This window comes from Castor canadensis, chromosome 14, assembly GCF_047511655.1.
Source record: "Castor canadensis chromosome 14, mCasCan1.hap1v2, whole genome shotgun sequence".
NCBI lineage: Eukaryota > Metazoa > Chordata > Mammalia > Rodentia > Castoridae > Castor > Castor canadensis.
The window spans coordinates 114155439-114175978 of NC_133399.1; the positions used below are offsets into that span (position 1 = coordinate 114155439).

A 20540-nucleotide genomic window follows, 5' to 3' on the forward strand; every position below is an offset into this window, starting at 1 on the left:
GGAGATACAAAGACCAAGAACTGGGACAGTGGAGCAGGGATCAGTGGCACTTCTGCAAAGCCCCTAAAAGATGCACAGGCCAGGCCCAGGGACAGGAAGGAGGTTTCCTAGCCACATCTTTTCTCTCATCCAAGACTGAAGGTATAGCATTGGTGTCTTCCCACTGTGAGGTCCTGTGTCACTTCTGTATTTGTGAAGCAACAAGTATTAAGAAGTTTGCAGAGACAGAAAGACATTTTGCCCAAAACTTTTTTCCAGGAGTGAACTGCACAAGTAATTGTTCCCATTTTGGTTCTTATTCAGAGAGAAAACAGGATCTTTAACAACACAAAACAGGCTTTAGACACCACTGCCAAACTCTTTTTCCTTTTATGAAATTAGTAGCATTTCCTTGTATGGAACTTTTTCTTGTGCGGTGCTAAGGATTGAACCCAGGGCCTCCCACTTGCTGGGCAGGCTCTCTGCCCCATGCAGTCACACCCTTTGAGCAAGGGTCTCACTAACTTTGCCAAGGCTGGCCTCAAACTCACAATCCTCCAGCCTCAACCTCCCAGGTGGTTGGGATTGCAAGCATACACCACTATGCCTGCCTGGAACCTCTTCATCGGTTCCTAGGTTATTCCTAGGTAATACAATGTCAGATAATAAAGATAGGATTGCCAAAAACGGATATCGTAATAAATATATGTTCTAGGATTGCTCTATTTTAGGGAAAACCAAAAGGAGAAATATGTATGGATTTTGAGACATTTACGAATTCAGAAGAATGCTAATTTAATTTTAAGGGATACATCCATCAAATGAGTGGGTGACATTGGCACAGACGCTGGAGAAGACTTCTGAGAAGACAAAGATCAGGACAAGATCGTTTATTCAGTAAAAATTACAGCCATGCCAAATATAAAGGTGGGATTTTTATTGTCTAGCTTTGCAAATTTGAAAATACACACATACTTTCTTATTTTATTCTCAGAACAGATGTTGCTTGCCTAGACTTCCATTCCCTCATATGTAAAATGATACAGCCAAGGTCAAACTCCTGAGTTGCCTAGGATGGAATTTTGAGCACAGTTCTGTTGGTCTGCTACCCTCACTGCGTGCACGACAGTGTGTGACCCAGTTCTGAACAGAAAACATAAAGAATATATAAATAAGAAATATAAAGCAAAATCTGTGTGGAAAGAAACTACTTATGGCACAAGTTATGGGCAAGGATGCCTACTACCAAAAACAGCCCATGTTCCTTGATCAGCCCATTCACCTCTTATGGTCACCTCATTCATGTTTTATGGTAAATTCTTGCATTGTAAAAGCAACAGCTAGAGACAGAATAAGGAAAAATATATGACCAAAGTCTATTAAATCAGAAAAGATAAATGAATTAAACACTTTCCAAAACCTCACTAAATTTCTCACTATTTCAAATAGTAAATTGTGCATCATGATAAAAGTTATAATTTTGAATGGAAAACATTCATATAAATGATGGCTTAATTTTGTGATTTCTTACAGTAATTCATCCTGTATTAGTTGTTTTCACAAAGATTTGACTCAAAATTTAAGCTTCAGTTTATACAATTTGTTTATACAAATTTCGAAATCTTAGTTCAAAATATTCTGAACATTATTTATCTCATCTCTGCATTGAAATTTGATATGAGGACACACTAAAATCTTGTTGATTAAAACTCAGGCCATAGCTGAGGCCTATGACTCCACACACTATTGCTATTTCATCTAGTGAGAGTGTGCTGGGTGGCTAGGATGCACCACACTTGAACACAAAGTTGAGCACAGCTCTGGTAGATTTGGTTCATGAACAAATAAATAAAGCAGAGAAAGTAGTGCAGATTGATGGGGGATAAAATGCTTTTTAAACAGAAGACCAGGAACATGGAGGAAGTGAGAGGTGAATGGCAGCAGGGGCTCTGCTGTCTGGAGAAACAGAGAAACACAGGAGTGGAGCAGGCAGGTGAAAGACAGGCAAAGCATCCCATGAAGAGACATGCAAATAAATCTACTGCTTACCACTGGGTACCTCTGCTGGAACCATGAGAGTGATGTCTGAATGCTTGTGTCCCTCTCTCAAATGTTGAAATCTCAACCCACGGTGACAGCAAGCAGAGGGGAGATTATGAGAGCAGAATCTCCTCATGGGACTGGTGCCCTTATGAAAGAGGCCCAGAGAGCTGCCTGCCTGTCCACCCTGTGAGGACACAGCAAGAAAGCACCCAAATGATCCAGGACACAGCTCTCACCAGACATGGGATGTCTCTGGGCATTGATGGTGGACTTCCAGCCTCCAGAACTGCAGGAGATGGATTTTGATTGTTTCTGAGCCCCCAGTCCATCGTGTCCCTACAGCAGCCCAAAAAGTCTAAGGCAGGGTGCAGTTTTGATTTTGTTTCTTTCTGTAAAAACAGAAAGAGCCTCATGAGAAACAGAGGTGACTGCGTTGATCTATATGCATATCTGTGTTATGCGTTATTCTCTATATAGATATTTAAGTCTGATTTCAGAAACATGAAGTTTAACATATATGCAAGAAATACCAATCTCAATTCTCATATCCACCCCATCCAATGCCTGCTTTCTGCAGTAAGTGTTTTGTGAGCATTTTTCTTTGACTGCTTCCTCAAGTTCCTCAACAAGGTCAATTACCTACACACATAATGAAAATAAAATCAATTAAATTCCCTGCTGTAATACACAGAAAAAGAAAAACAACCCCATGTCCAACACCACAAAGGCATTGGCGTTGACAGGACTTGCAGCTCTGAGGGGTGAATGTGACCAATAGCACCATAGGCTGACAGAAAATACTTCAGTAACTATAAAATGCTACCTGCCATGCTGTTGAACAATGAGCATGGGAATCTCGCTGTCTGTGAAAACTATCTTGGATGGAAAAGTGGACATAAGTTTTGAGCTCTGGCAATTGCAAGAAGGTGTTTTCATCTAAGGAGGGATTCAAGTGTCCTGTGAATGCCAATAACACTTTCCTGTGCTGGACTCTCCTGCATGTACAAGCTGACTGGCATCCCAGTGTCTCTCCTCTTATGGTAGTCTAAAGACAAAAACTCTGGCCATAATCTTCCCAAACATCTCAGGTGGCATTAAGAGCCTTGAATTTAGATAGCACAGGTTATTTATTTAAATCAGTGTGTGTGTGTGTGTGTGTGTGTGTGTGTAGTGAGTGGTGTTTCTATCTGCCTGTCTGTATGGGGTGTGCATGAACACATACCTCATTAAGTGGTGTGGTGTTTAAGGGATACCTTCTCATACCCACACTTTCTCTACTGAAATCCAGCCTGCTTTCTGATACCTGCCAGAGCACAGGCATTCCAGGCCTATAGGTAAGTGACATTGTCACTTTGGTGCACAAGTTCCTTCTTTCTCCAGGCACTGCGTGGCCTTGCCTTTCCCATCACACTTTCATTTCCTGCATACTTTTTCATTTTCCAAGTGTGACACTTGGGATCTTTAGGTAAATTGGTAGCTTCTTGAGGGCGAAGTCTCATTGTTTCTCAGTCATCCACAAAGCCCTGAATTGTGATGAACTGGGAGGGGTTCCACTTTGTCATCACCACAGCAACTCTCAGTCCTGGCCCTACTAGGCCACCCTCTCACGGGACCACTCACCTGGCTTCCATATCCAGCAGGTGCAAACAGAGGACGTTAACAGCATGCTGGGGAAGTGCAAGGCAGAAATGTCTCATTATTTTTCAGATCGTAACTGCAGCTCGGAGCAGCAAGGGATCCAAGAAGCAATTAGAGCCGAAGGCGTCACTATGATTTGTGTCCTTAATTAAAGGCTTGTAAGAATTCATTAAGAAGTTACATAAATAGTCTTTATTCTCTACATCTGGATTATTTACACATACAAACTTACATTTATGGGAGAAAATGGTGGTATTCCATCACGTTTTCAAACTGCAGTCAAAACAAGTGGTTAGGGCCTGCAGCTACAAAAACTGTTCTTCATTTCTAAGTGGAGTTGGGAATTGGTCGATGCGACTCAGATGGTGCTTTGCTTTCAATCACAAATGTATCACAATGCCATAGTTTGGTCTCAAGGGCTGGGACCATCTTTGACTCACTGAGGGTCTCTGGCATATTCCGTTCAATTTGTGAAGTCATATGCCTGACATTGAACGGAATGATCAATCATGACTGACACTTATTGACACAAAAACACCATGACTGTTTGCACAAAAACCCACAATTGGCTTTGTGCTTCATTTTTGAAATTATCACAAGGAAGCATGGCAATGGAAATGACACTTGTGATGTTCCCCTCTCTCCTTCCATGCTGACTATCCATCCACTTACACTCAAGCCAGAGCACTTGGTCTGTGTGGAGACCTTTACTGCAAAGTCACTGCTCTCTATGAGATTTGTACATTTATTCTTCCCCAGAAGCCAATTAATGTCCCTGTGTTGATGGGAAATCACATGAAGTTTAATTTCCACACATATTAACAAGATGGGCTCTGTGGTGCTGATTGTGGCTTTGAGTCCTGGACCAAAGAGGAAGAAGATGGGATCACCTCCACTCTGGAGTTTGGAGAGGTTCCTGAGCCACATGGAGTGTTTGCAATTCCAAACCTCTCTTCCTCTTCTGGGTTTCTGCTGTCTGGCCTCTGAAAAGAAGACAAATCATCCTCAACTTCTAGCAAGTAAACTGAGTCTTATTTTCTTGTTTATTTCACATTTCACTTTATCTGACAGATGAAAGTATGTTCATGTTTCCTTATAGGAAAATGTAAATTACTTTTATAGAGACACACCTATGCAAACACACATCTCCACTCTTGGGTTCCTCTCTTTCTCTCCTTTCCCTTTTGTCCATTTCTGTGCTTTTCCTCTCTTCCTCCCCTGCTTCAGCAGGCATCAACATCAAGTTCCTTCCATCACTAGACCTTGCATTGCAGGCTGCCACACTAAGATATTTGGACCTGATCAATGGACTACAGAAGACTCTCCTTCCCACATCACCATCACATAAATATGGTTCTTTGTAACAACAGAAGAATAGACTGAAAATAACTGCTCATATTATACCTTGTTTGGGAAATCTCTTGGAAAAGCATAAAGAAACCATGAAGGACAAAAAATGAGATTACAAATTTTAGCTTTGAAAGTTACAACAATAGCAAAAAGTAAACCCCCCCAACCTCTAGCCAGATAAACACCAAACCTCACATTGAAAGATTATTTTCCTCAATCCCTTTAGCCTATACATCATATCTGGCTTTCAAAAAATTACAAGGTGTACCAAAGGTCAGAAAACACCTTTTGAAGAAGCAGCAAATATCATATCCAGCCCCAGGATCTGAGGAGGGATATTCGAATTATCAGACTGGGAATTTAAAACAACCATGATGAGACACTGAGGGTTGTAACAGGAAAAATGCATGTACAGAGTAGACAGTGTAAGCAGAGAGACAGAGATGTTGGGAAAGTCACAGACATGAAGAAGTCTATAATGAGGTGCTGCCCAGCACAGTCAAGGAAGAACTGGGGAGCTTTAAGAAGTGTCAAGAGAAACTTCCAAAATTGAAAAGCAAAGGGAAGAAAGAGTTGAAAAGACAGAACAGGGAATCCAAGAGTGGGGGACATGCACAAAACATCTAACTTGTGTGTGGTGGGGAACCAGAAAATGACAGATGAGAGAAAGTGAAAGAGAAATACTTGGACCAACTCAGGTTGGAAATTCTGAGGACTCAGAATTTCCTCAGATTAATGCCACATTCAAATCAATGAACCAGGGAGCTCAGACAGACCAAGGAGGATACATACCAAAAGAGTGTATACCTTAGAATATTATATCCAAACTGGAGAAAAGCCAAAGACAAAAATCAAAGGGGACAACTTGGGGAAAGTCAGAGGACAAAAACATTCCTGCAGAGCAGCAAGAATGAAAATTACATTGGACTTCTCTTTAGAAACCACTCAACCAAGAGAATAGGACAAACATTTAAAATAGCAGAAGAATATATATCACCAACTAAGAGACTTGTATCCAGCAAAACTATCTCTCAAACCTAAAGGAAAAATATACTCTTTCTTATACTAACAAAGCTAAGCAAATTTGTCACCAGCAGACTTCTTGAAAGAAAGGTTAAAAGAAATTCTTCAGAAAGAACAAAAATGATACAGGTCAGATGCTCAGATTTCTGAAAAGGAAGAGAGAGAAATTAATGAAAGTAATATTAGAGTGTTTTCTTATTTTTAATCAATCTAACAGATATGTGTTCAAGGTAGTTAAAGCAAAAATGTTTTGAGATACTGTATCTTAAGGATAAGTGAAATGAATGACAGTGACTTTATGTTAGAAGGAAAAACTGAAATTATCTGTTTTGAAATATGTGGACCACTGTGAAGAGCTATAGTGTCATATGGAAAAGGACCTGGATTGGTTTTAAATAGATACTGTAACCTCAAGACCACATGCTATAAATGTGAAAATAAAAGTGATATGATAGGAGAGGAGGGAAGCCATCGAAACTTCTCAATTAAAACCAAAATAAGTAGGAGTAAGTAGAGAACCAAAAGTGTGCAACAAATAGCAACAGCAGATATAGTAGTTATCCATCCAACTATATTAATAATAGTTTTTAAAATTAATTATCTAAATACATCAATTAAAAACAGAGACTGTCAGAGTGGATTTAGAAAGAAAAAGGAGACCCAACTAAATGTTGTCTGCAAGAAACCCACTTTAAATATAAAGAGAAAGCTAGATAACAAGCAAAGGAACCAAGAAAGATAAACCATACCAACAGTCATCAAAAGGAAGGAGATCATTTTAACCAAAAGTAGCCTCTCTAACTGTGTTTTGATGCTTTAGTTACCCTTATTTACTGTCTTCTTCCCCTTCCCCTGCCCTTCCCAATTCTACTCCATTCTTCTATAAGAAATAACACTAAATATGGTTAACGTTTGAAAAGGTGGAAGTAAATATTACCCTGATTTTGTTATTACACATTGCATATATTATGTCTCAATTTACAAGTTTTTAAAAATAAAGACAACCAGAGTCACTCTATGAAGTTCAGAGAAACAACACTTTAGAGCAAAGGAATCTATCAGGAATAAAAAGGTGTCTCACATGAAAAAGAGGTCAATTCTCTGGGAAGATATATAAACAAGTAATGTGTTTGTGCCACACAAGAGCTTCAAAATACATGAGGCAAAAACTGACAGAACTGCAAAGGGAATCTGTGAGTGCACTGCCACTGGAGTTCTGCTGCTGCTTTCCAGTTCAAGCCCCTTGTGGAACTGAGTGCATACATAGTATTATTTCTATTCTTTTAAATTTATTCAGGTGTATTTTATGGTCCAGAATGAGGATTTATTAAAATTAGTAACCTCTTCTCTGCGAAAGGCATTGTTCATAGAATGACAAGACGAGATACAGACTTGGAGCAAAAAGACATATTGATATCCAAAATATTCACAGAACACTTAAAACTCAGCAATAATAAAATGAACACAACTGAAAAATTAAAGATTGGACACCTCAGCAGAGGCTATTCAGATGACCAATAAGCACATGACAACATACGCAACAGTCTATCCGCTAGGAAATTCCAAAGTAAAAAACTGAGGTACCGCTGCACACCTCATAGGGTGGAACAGCCCCAAATGCTGGCGAAGACAGAGCAAGAGGGATGCTCACCCATTGCAGCAGGCACTGCAGAGTGACACAACCACCTTGGAAGACATTTTGACAGATTCTTACATAAGTAAACATGCTCTCATCATATGACCCAACATGTCACTCCTTTGTCTTTCCCCAAAGGACCTGAAAGTTTATAGCTACACATGGATGTTTCTAGCATCTCATTAGTCATTGGTGAAGGTTGGAAGCAACCAAGATGAATGGATAAACGAAGGCTGATGTGTTCATGCAGTGGATTACTGCCCAGTGACACAAAGATAGGACTGATTAAGTCACAAAAAGACATGACCAAAACTAAAATGCATATTACTATGTGAAAGAAGCTGGTCTGAAAAAGATATGCACTGTTTACTCCAAGGATGGGACATTGTGGAACAAACTAGTGAGACCGCAAAGAGATCAGTGGATGATGGGTTTGGGGGAGGGATAAAGAGCTGTCACACAGAGGACTTTGGTTTTAATTTTATTTTATTGTTTTTACATTTACTTACAGGTGTATACATTACTTGGACCAACTCCCCCATGCTGCCCCACATCTGGGCAGAACCTGTTCCACCCTCTTGTTCTCCAATTTTGTAGAAGAAAAAAACATAAAAGATGATAAGAAAACATGGCATTTTTTGCTAGTTTGGGATAAAGATAGCTATACAGAGAGATTCCTAGCATTGCTTCCATGCATTTGTGTATTACAACCCACATTGGTTCATCTCTACCAGACCTCTTCACTACTTCCTGGTCCCCTTCCCATAGTGGCCTCTGCCAGTTTAAGATTACTATATTCACTTATATACAGTGATCACATCATCAACCACATTCACGTTTTAGGTTTCCTTCCCTTTCCCTATTCCTCCCATGCACGTTCTCTTCTTAGTGTGTGACCCATGACCAGTAATATTACTGCATTTACACAGCATTAACACAGAGGACTTTTAGGGCTCTGAGAGTAGTATCCTGTGTGATTCTGTAACTATGCACACATGGATTTGTACAAACCTATACATTATACTACACCAAGAGCAATTATTTTACCTAATATCAACTATGGACTTCAGTTAGTAATATGTATCAGGACTCAAAAATTATGACAAGTGCCATATTCCACTGCAAGATTTGAGTATCGGGAAACTGGGGTGGAGGTCAGAGGGTGTTAAGGACTCTGTATTTTTTGTTTAATTTTTCTACAAACCTAAAACCACTCAAAAAATGTATTGATGAAAAAAATCAATAAAAAAGATATGAACCCTTTTAACTCTTCAAAATATGTTTTTACAAAATTAGATATTCTTAGTGTACTTTATAAACTTAAGCACATTGTATGAATATTTTAAACTTCTGTGACAAAATCTCTTTTTAAGTAGAAATAAAGATCTATTTTCTGAAGTATATTTTTCTTTTTTAAACTGTTTCAATAGATCTTAAATTAAACATGTAAAGTTCAACTCCTCTATAAGCCTAAATTTATGAGAATGGGCAAGAAGTCATCCTTGCATAGATAGGAATGGTTTAGTAGTTAATTTAAAAGCCTTGGAGCCAATACTGGTGTGTGTGAGACATTGTGAAATGTGAATCAACTGTGAGAAGGATCAGGGACCCGTCCTCAAAGGTGACATTGACACATCCTACACACAGAGCAGGAGATGGATTTGTAATTGAGAATTTGAAAGCATAGCATTATCATCCAACTTATAAATCAAACAGCAGATCTTAAAAGACTAAAATCTGTATTGATATTAAATCCACACAGGAAGGCAATTTCAAGCAAAATATACCATTATTTCACTTGCTGCTTCATACACAACAAACATACAAGGAAGGTGGCTGAGACTCTGAATCTTGGGAAGGGGGGAAATACTGGAGTTTCTGTATGTGTGTGTGCATGTGCTTTTGTGTGCGTACGTGAGTTTATGTGCACATATGTGTCGACCTCTACTCAGATCTAGGTCTTCTAGGATTATAAAACATGCATGCAAGAGAGAAGGCAGCTTTGACGTACGCTTACACAGGAGTTCTGGTTTTGGAACTTGACTTTGCATTTGTTGCCTGACTCCTCAGACATTCCAGGCCCCTACCAAGGTAAAAAGCCCCCTTTTCCTGTAAAACAATGTGGTAACATGGAGCACTCCATCCATGGAGCCTCCCTCCTGATGGATCAGGTACAAAGCATGGCTAAAATCTGACAAATGGTTTCCTAGAGGCATGCATGAACTGGCAAGAAAGTAAGGAATGCTTGTGCTGTCATAACACGCTGAGGATGAGGGAAAGGACTGAAGAGATCTCTGGCAGTGCCTTTCACCCCAGGTGAGTTTGAGTGTTTGTGGCACAACGTGTGAAACTGAGGACAAACACAGGAGGGGAGGCTGACCCAAAACCCCTGCCCTTAAGTTGAGCCTGGAGAAGCCACACCCCTGTCTAGGGTAAGCCAGACCTAACCCATTCACCATTAGCCATAGCCAGGTCTACACCCCAGAGGAGCTCAGTGAATGCAACCCCCGTGCTGAGAAGGCACAGTGCAGGGAGGGATTAGAAGCACAAGAGAGTCGCTCACACCTCACCTCTGCTGGGAATTTAGATAGGAGCTCCAGACACCTGACAGAAGCAGGCCTTCCTTGTGCAGAGAACCCCAGAGACCCTCGCCCTCTCCTGGGATCTGGGACCTTCCCTATGAGCAAGATTCCAAGGTCAAGTGCAATTCTTAGTCCAATGCAAAAAAGAGTGGCAAGGGGAGGAAAACTAAGGGCGAAATTGAAATAGATAATCTCATCCAGGGGTTATGAACTCTGAAAAATTGTAGCAATACATTTAGTCCAAGGATCAGTTTGGAAAACATAAAAGTCTGTAATGTTTTCCCAGCATTCCCTGGAGCCTTCTTTCTTCCTTCCCTCTTGTTTTCATGGATTCAGCATTTCTGCACCTGCCTCTTCGCTCACTCCTGTACCTGTGCATCATGTATCCGTCCCCTCGACGTGTACTGAGTGCCTGTGAAGATGTCACCTCAAATTCCAGCATTCCTGCTTCACTGCACACCTCACGCCTAGCGTGTCTGCCACCTGCTCAGGACGCCCACCCCTGTGAGCCTCGACGCCCAGCAAGGCCTCGTTCTCTCTGAGGCTCTAGCCGACACAGTCTGTCATTCTTGGCAATTCACTGAGAGAACCTAGTGTTTATTTCTAAAGGAAATTTGAAAGAAGTCATTTACCAATTCTCTTTTGTTCTAACTTTTCTCCATAGGATGAGCACTGTGAGATTAGTGTTGGCAGAAAGAGGGGGTTCACATCTCAAGAACCTTTAAGATTTAAAAATTTTAGTGTGCTTCACTGTAAAATGAAATAAAGAGAAAACAATTGCTTGAATTGGTAAGTACCCACAATTCTTACTCAGGAAATTCTGGATCAAATCACTGAGTTTGCCAAGGGAGGCCAAGGCCACGAACAAACCCATGGCTATGCTTGACGTTATAGTAGGAAGACTGGCAACAAGACCTCTTGACCAGGGTGAGGCCACATGGCTGCTCTCAGGTGCCTTCTGGGATTTGCTGGGTTCCAGAGAAGTCTTAGCTCTGGTTTAACAGAGTGTGTGAAGGAACCTTCAGAAGCAGCCAAGTGGGGTGGACAGGTCTGAGCACACCTCTCCACGTGCCCCTTCTAGTTTTCCCACCTCATGTCAAGTCCTGAAGTCACAGGGAGCACCAAAGGTCACACCAACCCAAAGGTCTCAAATGGCTAGAAGATGATCCCTGGAACCACTTTAAAAGGTTTGATAGAAATTATAACACATGCCTTAAGATTGGGATCTTACATGTGCCCCAGAGGCCAGTGTGTTGAAGACTTAGTCCCCAGCTTGTGTCACTCCTGGGAGGCGATGGAACCTTCAGGATGTGGGGCCTAGTGGAGGGAAGATGGGTCTTCGAGGACATTCCCTGGAAGAGAAGATTAGACCTGGCCCTTCCTCTCTCTTCATGTCCCAGTTGCTGTGAGGCGAGCAGCCTTCTCTACCCCACGGTCCCCAAAATGATGTGGGGCCACACTGCAAGCTCAAAGACACCATAGCCAAGTGACCATGGACTGAAACCAGAGCCGAAACCAAACATCCCTTCCTTTCCAGTTAATTTCCTCGGGTATTTTGCCACAGCACAAAGGGAAAAGTTTGGTGTTTTTTCTTTTTTTTATGGCAGATAGCAACAAAGAGAAAAAATAACTCTGTCGTGATAAAATACATGATGTTAAGTTCTCAAATCATAATCACCTTGGGATATATTTTTATTACTGTCTATCACAGAACTCCTTAGAATGACGAATTTAGATAGCATACCGCATGAATGAATGGACCATTGTGAACTGTCCTCAGAGAGTCAAGGCATCCAGGAAAATTTCAGCTGACAATATCTGATACACAGAAATCATTTAATGTGCCATTCAAATTACTTTGACTCAAGGATGGGCTATATTTCCTATTTGACATTTTAGAAAAAAATGCACTCCATCAAAGCCATACAGCAAGGGCAGGGAACAGACATGGTGGCTACAGTGTGTGAAGAAGGGGCCATGTGACACGGAGAACAGGTAAGGAACAAGGTGTACATGGGGAGTGACGCCATGTTCCATAGTGCATCTGTGCCCCTCATGTGGACCCAAGATGACATTTGAAGGCAGGGCCTTTGAGAGTTACTTCAGGTAGGTGTGGTCATGACAAAGGAGCCACACAATGGGGCCAGTGTTCTTACAAGAACAGAAAGAGACCAGAGCCTTTCCTGTCTCCTCAGCTGTCTATGGCCAGGGTGACAGCCCTCATAAGGATCTGACACATGGTCACCTTGAACTTGGACTTTGAGCTTCCAGAAACAAATGTGTGTTTTGAGAGCCCCTCGCCTATGGCATTTTGCTTCCGCTGCCCACGATGGCTCAGACACTGTGTTTAAGAGGCAGTGGTGTGACAGGTTCCAATGAGCTCCAGTTATATAAGTAAATCAAGAACTCTCTTTTAAACAAAATAAGAAAATGGTTTACTCTGAGCCAAATGAGAGTGACTGCAGCCTTGGAGCATGGACTCAATTTACCTGGGACGACATGGAAGAGGTTATGTAAGCTCTCATAGCCACAGAACAAAGTCACAAATTAACAGATTCGCCAGATATCTTGGTGGGAGCCTCAGGGGGCAGACTACAGCAAAGAGAACATCTGCTGCATAGGTTTCACGTGTTATAACATTCTTAGCTTTAGTGCTGGCGGGTTGGAGTTCTGCCATGCTTAGCAGTGCATTCTGAGAGTTTCCCCCAACACTAAAGACTATGAGGCCAGGTACAGAGGCTGCAAGCCAATGGCTACTAAAGGGGCCGAGGTACCTACCCCAAGGTAATTCTGGCTCTGGGCCTGCCACATTGCATCTCTCCAGGGTCACGATGTTCAGACAGCCTACAGGATCTGCAGTACAGCCAGCTTCTTCCCAGAACTTCAGTTCACACTGCAAAGAGAAGGAGGTGACACTTGTGATAAATAAGATAGGTAGGGCTCTGGCTGCTGGCCAGAAGTGCTGGCCCAGGACTAGACAATGCTGTGGTCCCAGCTCCATCCACACCAGCGGCGTGGGGTCAGTAAGATGAGGGCTCTCTAACAGTCCTCCTCGCACGGTCACAGCCTTTCTCATCACTGAAGGCATGACCCTTGGCTCAGTTTGCAATGAAAGCTCTTTTCTATCAGAAAAATGTGTTATCCTATGAGAAAACCATAATCCTTACATGTTAAATTTTAATTATCAGCAGCTTGGGAGAAACTGTTCACCATTTGATAACACTTGAGAAAATTACTTTCTCGTTCATGTTTTTAAAAATGTCATCGAGTGTTTATCCATGTCTTTGAAGTGCCTCTGACGTCTCTAAGTGATAAATGGAAGAGTTTTTAAAGAAATGAATTGTGCTTTCCTAATGAATGAGCCCTCCAGATTGATATCATGGCATTGGAGATTGGCCACCGTAAAGGCAGAGATGTTTCTGAAGTGTCAAGTGGATGTGGACGAAGTGCTTGTCACCGGAGCAGTGTCCAGGGATTTCTTCGGCAGGGTGTGTCATGAGACCAGGACTAAGCACGGGATAAGGGCAAGGTCTCTGTGCTGCAGCCAACGCCACCAGGCCTGGCTGCCAGCCACATCCACGTCTGCTGAGTCGCTACAGAAAAGAAAGCATGGAATGCCATGGAATAAAGACTGATGGTAACCCAGGGCTGGAAACAAAGGATGAAGCAAAAGCAAATAAATGCCAGCAGAAGGGGAATCAAGGGCCATTTTCTGCTTTTGAGACACCGGTCATTTACCACACCTACTAGGCACTAAGTCCTCTAAACAAACCTGGAGCAGCACCTGGGCCGGCGGCAGGCAGAGCCCTAGGGACAGCAGCAGAACCAGCAACTATGTGTGGGACATGAAGCCCCATTGTGTTCAGAACCAAGGCAGTCCTGGTGCTCCTCGGACCCCGACCCAAAGCATGTCTTTCCAAAGACGTCACTTCATAGCTCACTGAACTTCATGTTGTCCTAAAGTCATCCTAAAGAGACATTGAATCCTATTAATGTAGTAAGGTTACACCATAGCAATGTTTGTGAGAGGGACTTATTGCCAAACCCTCCATAAGAATCTCGTGCTTGTGGACGTGTGGTAGGGATGACATGTGTGGACATCTCACCCGTCACAGGGTCACACAGAGCAGCAGGAGATGAGGCTGCTGGACAAGGAAGTCAGGTGAGAAGCTGGTTCCAGGTCCACAGGTCCAGCGCCACTCATGTCTCAGTTCTGCCAGAAAAACCACACCTCGCTGATCACTTGGCTGAGTGAGGAAATTAATAACCTGCTTTGACTTAAGCAGTTCACATGCCGTGCCTCTGCCACGGCATCACTCATAACATCTTCATTATTTATTAAGTGTTAGAGACAGAGAAACACCTGCAATAAATGAAGTAGATACCCAGGTCACTGTCCAGACGTCTAACAAAATTCAGTGCTTATGGTAAAGGAAGACTGATGGCTGGCTCAAATAGAATCTGCTCCTGAAATAAATGAGCTTCCCTAATAAAACACAAGAAATAATGAACAGGTTTCTTGGCAAACATTGACTTAGAAAATGCAGTAGGAAGAAAAAAACTTGGATTGGATTTTCCTGCTTTATATGGAAATTTGATTTTTTATATGAATATTTCAGTAGAAGCCTTCAGAAAATATTAAATTTTACTTCATAAAATAAGAAGAAAATAGAAAAGAACCACAAAGTCCTTCAGCCTAGTCCTCTAGGCTAGCTTAGAAAGAATCTCGTAAAATATTCTTTTTAGGAAAAGAATTGCCTAATTCATCTGACCAACAACATCAGGATGGCCAGCAGCACTTTTATGATCCACTTTGCCCTCTGTGGGGCAGAAGTAAGGGACTGATGTGAGCAACCTGGGGAAGGAAGTGGGGTGAGCCAGAAAAACAGATTCCCAGTCTGAATTTAGGAGCTGCTACATTCACAAAATCTCTGCTTAGCCATCCACTTAGTGAACAGAAGAAAGTATGTTCAGACAACACAGCAGAGTCTGGTCAATCTGCTTGGCCGGTTGCCCATAAACATGGTGAGAGATTAATGTCATCAGGATAACTAGAAACCTACTAAGACTAGTACAGGAAGGAGGTTGAAACAGAGAAACATGCAAATTTAAGACTTAAATAGGCAATGCGGATTTGCAGGCCCCTGCACTCACTGTTACTTCCCAGCTCCATCCACTTCTAGCAATTATAGCACCCCAATCTTATCATGATTTTCTGGCTTCCAAATGTACCAAAATGCAAACCATCTCCACACTGCAACATGACACATTCAGAAGCAATTAAGTGAAGTGTAGACCCAGTCACCCACTGAATTTGGAACAGAAATTCTGTTCCATCACTGTAATAGCCATTCAGTGGTCCTGTTTGGAGGAGAAATACAGATCAACCCTGTGCTCAGCACTACACAGGGAAGCACACTGAGAGAGGCAGGCACAGAGACAGGTGTGGAGACTCAGGAAATCAGCTTAGTGAATCTGGTATTTGGGCAGGTCCTGAGTTGTGAGTTCACAATGTCACCAGCAGGAGCCATGCATGCACCAGCGGTTAGGCATTGACATCTTTGCACTGGCTGGACAAGAGCACTCTGCCAGCCCTGGGTAGACACAAAAGTCACACTACACACATCCGTCATCAGACAGTTTCTTAATGAGTGTGGGCTTGATTTTCCTTTTGGCTTCCATGGAAGATATTCTGACTGTCTTGTAGTAGAAAAGGCCAGTTCTAAAACCTGTCTAAGATAACAGGAGGGAGAATTAGAAGAAGTCCACCAGACACCAACGAGATAGCCCATGTGGAATCTACCTATGGAGATGATGGCAGCATGACAGAGAAGTCCCAGTAGGGAGGACGAGCTGGGTAAGCGCAAGAGAAGCCCGGCTTGGGGCCAATGGCCGTGCTGTCAGTAACAAGAAGAGTTTACTGGACAAGCAATGACTCTGTGCGGACTGCTTCATAAGCATCACCCCACATCCTGCCAGTTAGTTTGGTTAGTTAGTTGGTTGGTTGGATGGGTGGTTTTTGTTTTTAGAGACAGGATCTCACTAAGTAGCCCAGGCTGACCTTGAACATGAGATCCTCCTGCTTCTGACTCCCAAGTGCTGAGAAGACAGGCATGTGCCACCACACCCGGCTCCAAGTAACTTAATCACTGCACTCGGAGCAAAGTAAGAACACAGGTGTCTTGACTGAGGTCATAAACCCAGGAAAACTGCTGAGCCAGCAGGAGACTCAGTTCTGTCTGATTGTGAAGCCGCTGCCCATTAACTTTGTGGGATGTCTCTTTGATGGCACCCAAATAAATGTGGGGGCAGAAGAGGGTATGCTGGGAGGGAGGGAATGGTGTTAAGAATGTCTCTAGGAACTATGTCCAAAAACGAGGAGGAATTGTCAGAACCTCATTATTATGAACCTCCATTAATGATTTTAGAAAATATTCAACTTCAGATCCTGGTGAGAACAGAGAAGTCCTGGCTGCAGCTCAACAGCCCCACATGTCTTTGTGGACACATACAAACTACCACTACCTGCCCATCAGACTGGCCAAAAACCCAGACACTGACAACATTACATGTTGATGAGGACATATCGCCCCTGGAACTCTCACTTGTTGTTGGTGAGAACGCAAAGTGGCGTAGCCCCTTTGCAAGACAGTTCAGTGGGTTCTTGTGAAGCTAAACATACCCTTGCCATACTGTCCTGCAATCATGATCCCAGGTATTCATTCAAAAGAGTTGAAAACTTAAGCAGAGTAGTATGCATGCTCACTGAGAGACCCCCTTCCCCACTATCTGTCCTCAGCACAGAAGCCACAGTGGTCCTTTCAAACTGTAGGTCATGTCACATCTTTGTCTGCTTCAAGCACAACAATGGCTTCCAACAGCCAAAATAAAGCATCTAAAATGGCCTATCTCAAGGATGCTTAGTCACCCCAAGTTCAGCTCTATTGCTATAACTAGCATTTCCTCCCATCGCTCACCAGTCTGCTCCCTCACCCCACACCGGTTCTGATCTCCTGACTCACTATTTTACTGCCACTTCTGCCTGGACCACCTAATCTCATTTCTGGAGCGCAGAGGTTATTATTCCTTTTTTTTTTTTAACAAAAGCTCAACTTAGAATTGCTAACAAAATTAATATTAATTAATATTGCTAGCAAAAAAAAGAAAAAAGCAAAGCATTGAAAAGTCTAACCAGCAAAGGTAAAAACATTGAAAAGCAAAACTACAAAAGAAAACAAAGACAAAGACCAACAAGACACCTGCAATGAACTAAGGACCGGACAGTGGACTGTGACCTGGACCACATACGAGACCCCAGAAAACAGCTGCAAGAAAGAAAAGAATTGCTAGCCCCTCATATATAGTTGCAACTAAGAATAACGTCATCTTTTAATCTTGGAGGACTCTGAAGTATTTCTATTCTGCGTCCCTCCGTCTACACATCTCGAAGGAGACCAAGGCTTCAATCTTACTCACGCATAAAAACATGGTGGCCGAGTCTGTTTTAATATTTCATTTGAACCTTACATAAATACAAAAACTAGGCAGTTTATCTCCAATGTTTGCAATCCTGTCCCCACTATTCAGAACAAATTTGCCCACTATTAAGGGACAGGACATCCAAGAGAACATGAAGAGCACATAGACATCTGCAGCTCTTCTCAGTAACGTCCAGCTACTTACATGATCTTCCATCCTTCCCCTCAAATAGCTGTGTGTCAGTATATCTGACGGTTTGGGATTTATTAGGAGAGGAAACAGAGAAACAATTTAAACTTACCTTCAATTATTCATATGACCCTCTGAAATAATAATACAAATTCTCTCAATGTTCCCTTTTCTCAATTCTTTACATCCTTATGTTTTTCTATAATAGCATTGTGAAACTAGTTGCATTCATATCACATCTGGTTTTGCACAAAGATTTCATTTTATCAATAGATTGTCTATAAAACAATTTCACTTCACAGACAATATCTTAAAATTAGATGACATCACATGAAAAATCTGTCATTATAGCTTCTCTTGAAACCAGACCAAATTCCGGATGTCATCAACTGGCTGATTGGTAGGGCTGGTGAGCTCTGTGAAGTCACCACTGTCCCCTGGGCTGCTATACTCTCTTACTTTACCAAAGCTGACCACGTGCATTTAGTAAGTAGTATCTCCTGATTGAATTTTTGTTATGATTTTCATTCGTGTGTTATTATCCAGTCAGTCCATGACCATTCAATGTACAAGTACTAAAAACAGATGCTGGCTATGAACAAAGTAAGCTACGGTCCTTCCCTAACAGGAGCCCACTTTTATAGCCAGATAGAGAAGAAAGTAGCCAAGCATATGAACGAGTGTGCACTCACATGGAGAATTCCTTCTTTCTGTCTTCTAGCAAGAAAGAATAATTCCCTGTGCACAACTGCCCTGAGTCACTATGGGTGCAGTGTTTCTCTTGTCCCTTGAAGGGATTGACTTGCCTTTGTTTATGAAATCTTAACCTCAGCAAGTCGAAGGAGGAACCTGAGGGTCTGATAGAAGAGGAGCTCAGCTTCAGAAAGGAAAGGACTCTCTACCCAGGGCCAGGTATGAGCTAGCAGGCAGGGCACTCTTGCAGGTGGACACCTCTTGGCTCTAGCTCACAGGTAGCTTGATGGAGGAAGCAGGAGTTAAGGGACGGCTTGGAGATGATCAAGAACTGCCCCTGGAGTTCTCAACTGCTTTAGAATAGCAAAGGAACATATTTCACAGGTCTTGCACCTCACTGCTTAAAATTCATAGCTATTTCATCAGACTGAAAACTTAAAGACTGCTATTATAAATATTGTTTAAGATATTCTGGACATTCAAATTAAAAAAAAGATCCCTGGAGGAGGTGAATTTCTGTTGCATCTTCAAAAATGATTCAAGTTCAAGAAACAAAAGTAAGTTAATGAAGACACTACTTCAGTGACAGATTTGAGCACAAGGAAAAATTAATGATTACATGAAGGAACAGCAAATGGAAGATGATCTGGAGATGAGGGTGTCTGTGAGGAATGGCTGTGAAATAAAGCCAGAAGAAGAACAGGAGTGTGGAGCATAAGTGAAGATAAAACTGTGTGTAGCATTCACTTAGTAAGGTGATCCCTCCTGTCCCAGGATATGACTCGGTGAGTGCCTGACCCCTCGCTCTTATCAGCATCTGCAGGACGGGGCATACTCTGCCCCACACAGCCCTGGCTCCAATCTCAGGATGCCCAGGGCCTGTGTTGCCACAGCCTCTGGCAGAGGATCTGCCTGCTCAGTTACCCCTCCCTGTGGAAGCAAGGTATTCACTAAGAACCCTGTGCTTTTGCCAACAACATGGTGCTCAGCCAGAGTGGGTCACTTGTCACCTTGGGCTTCACACAGTGCTCAGCCAGGCGTCCACCCCTGAACCACTCACAATGCTGGAAATGGAGTAAGAGCACTGTCTACAGGTGTGTGACTTAGCAACCTCCACCCACAGGGACCTGGAGTGCACCAGGATGGTGCAGCAGGAGGAAGAGGACACAGGAGACAAAACGTACCCACAAGCCACACCACTCACCACCCACAGGATACACTTCTCCATGGCTGATCGGTCAGCACGAGAACGCATTATCTATCTGAGAAAACACAGAAGAAAAGAAGGTACAGATGGTATCTTGGAGGAGGGCTGCTGATTGAGTGAGCAGAGGGGTGGCATCTAAACAAGAGCTAAAAACTGGATTCAAAGTTACTTAGGGAACGTCTTGGCTTGAGCATATCACTGAGCGGATGCCCCATGACAGAACCAGAAACTGGAATCGCCCTTCAAAGCTGCAGGGCGCACACAGCCATCTCTTGTACACTGAGGATTAAAACCATCTCCGACCTCTTGGCTGGGTTCTTAAGAAAGCCAACACTGCCTGCCTCTTGATCCTTTTAAGTCTTTTCAATCTCTTAACTTCAGTAGATGCCGATAGGTCAGGATTGAGTGTGGAGCTCTTAAGGATTCATTTCTTATTAAATCTAAAACTTAATTGGGATTACCAAGGCAAGTAATATATTAAATTTAAGATATGAAAAAAATGGGCAGAATTCACTCACATTTTATATAAAATGCCAAATATTTGAACCATTGATTTTGTGGCTGAGCATGATATTGGGAAGGTGTGTAAACAGTTTAAATAAGCAACCTGTGTATAAATTAGGTTTAGTTACTTAAAATAACAGTGTGGTATTTCCTGTCTTCTTTCTGCATAGGCACACACAGGTATATAACACAACAGAAAATGGAGTGTTCTTGCAAA

At 42.3% G+C, this 20540-nt stretch overlaps 1 long non-coding RNA gene across 2 annotated transcripts in view; it reads right to left on the reverse strand.

The window, feature by feature from the left end:
- Positions 1-863: 863 nt before the first annotated feature.
- LOC141416947 (uncharacterized) overlaps positions 864-20540 on the reverse strand; it is an 84805-nt gene continuing 65128 nt past the window's right edge. The window contains exons 3-5 of one of the 2 annotated variants that reach the window (XR_012441592.1): positions 13030-13144; positions 3643-4643; positions 864-2411 (exon numbers count right to left, since the gene is read on the reverse strand). This is a non-coding gene — a long non-coding RNA (uncharacterized lncRNA). Of the gene's footprint in view, positions 4644-13029; positions 13145-20540 lie in introns of both variants that reach the window. The other variant, XR_012441591.1, reaches the window with a different exon arrangement.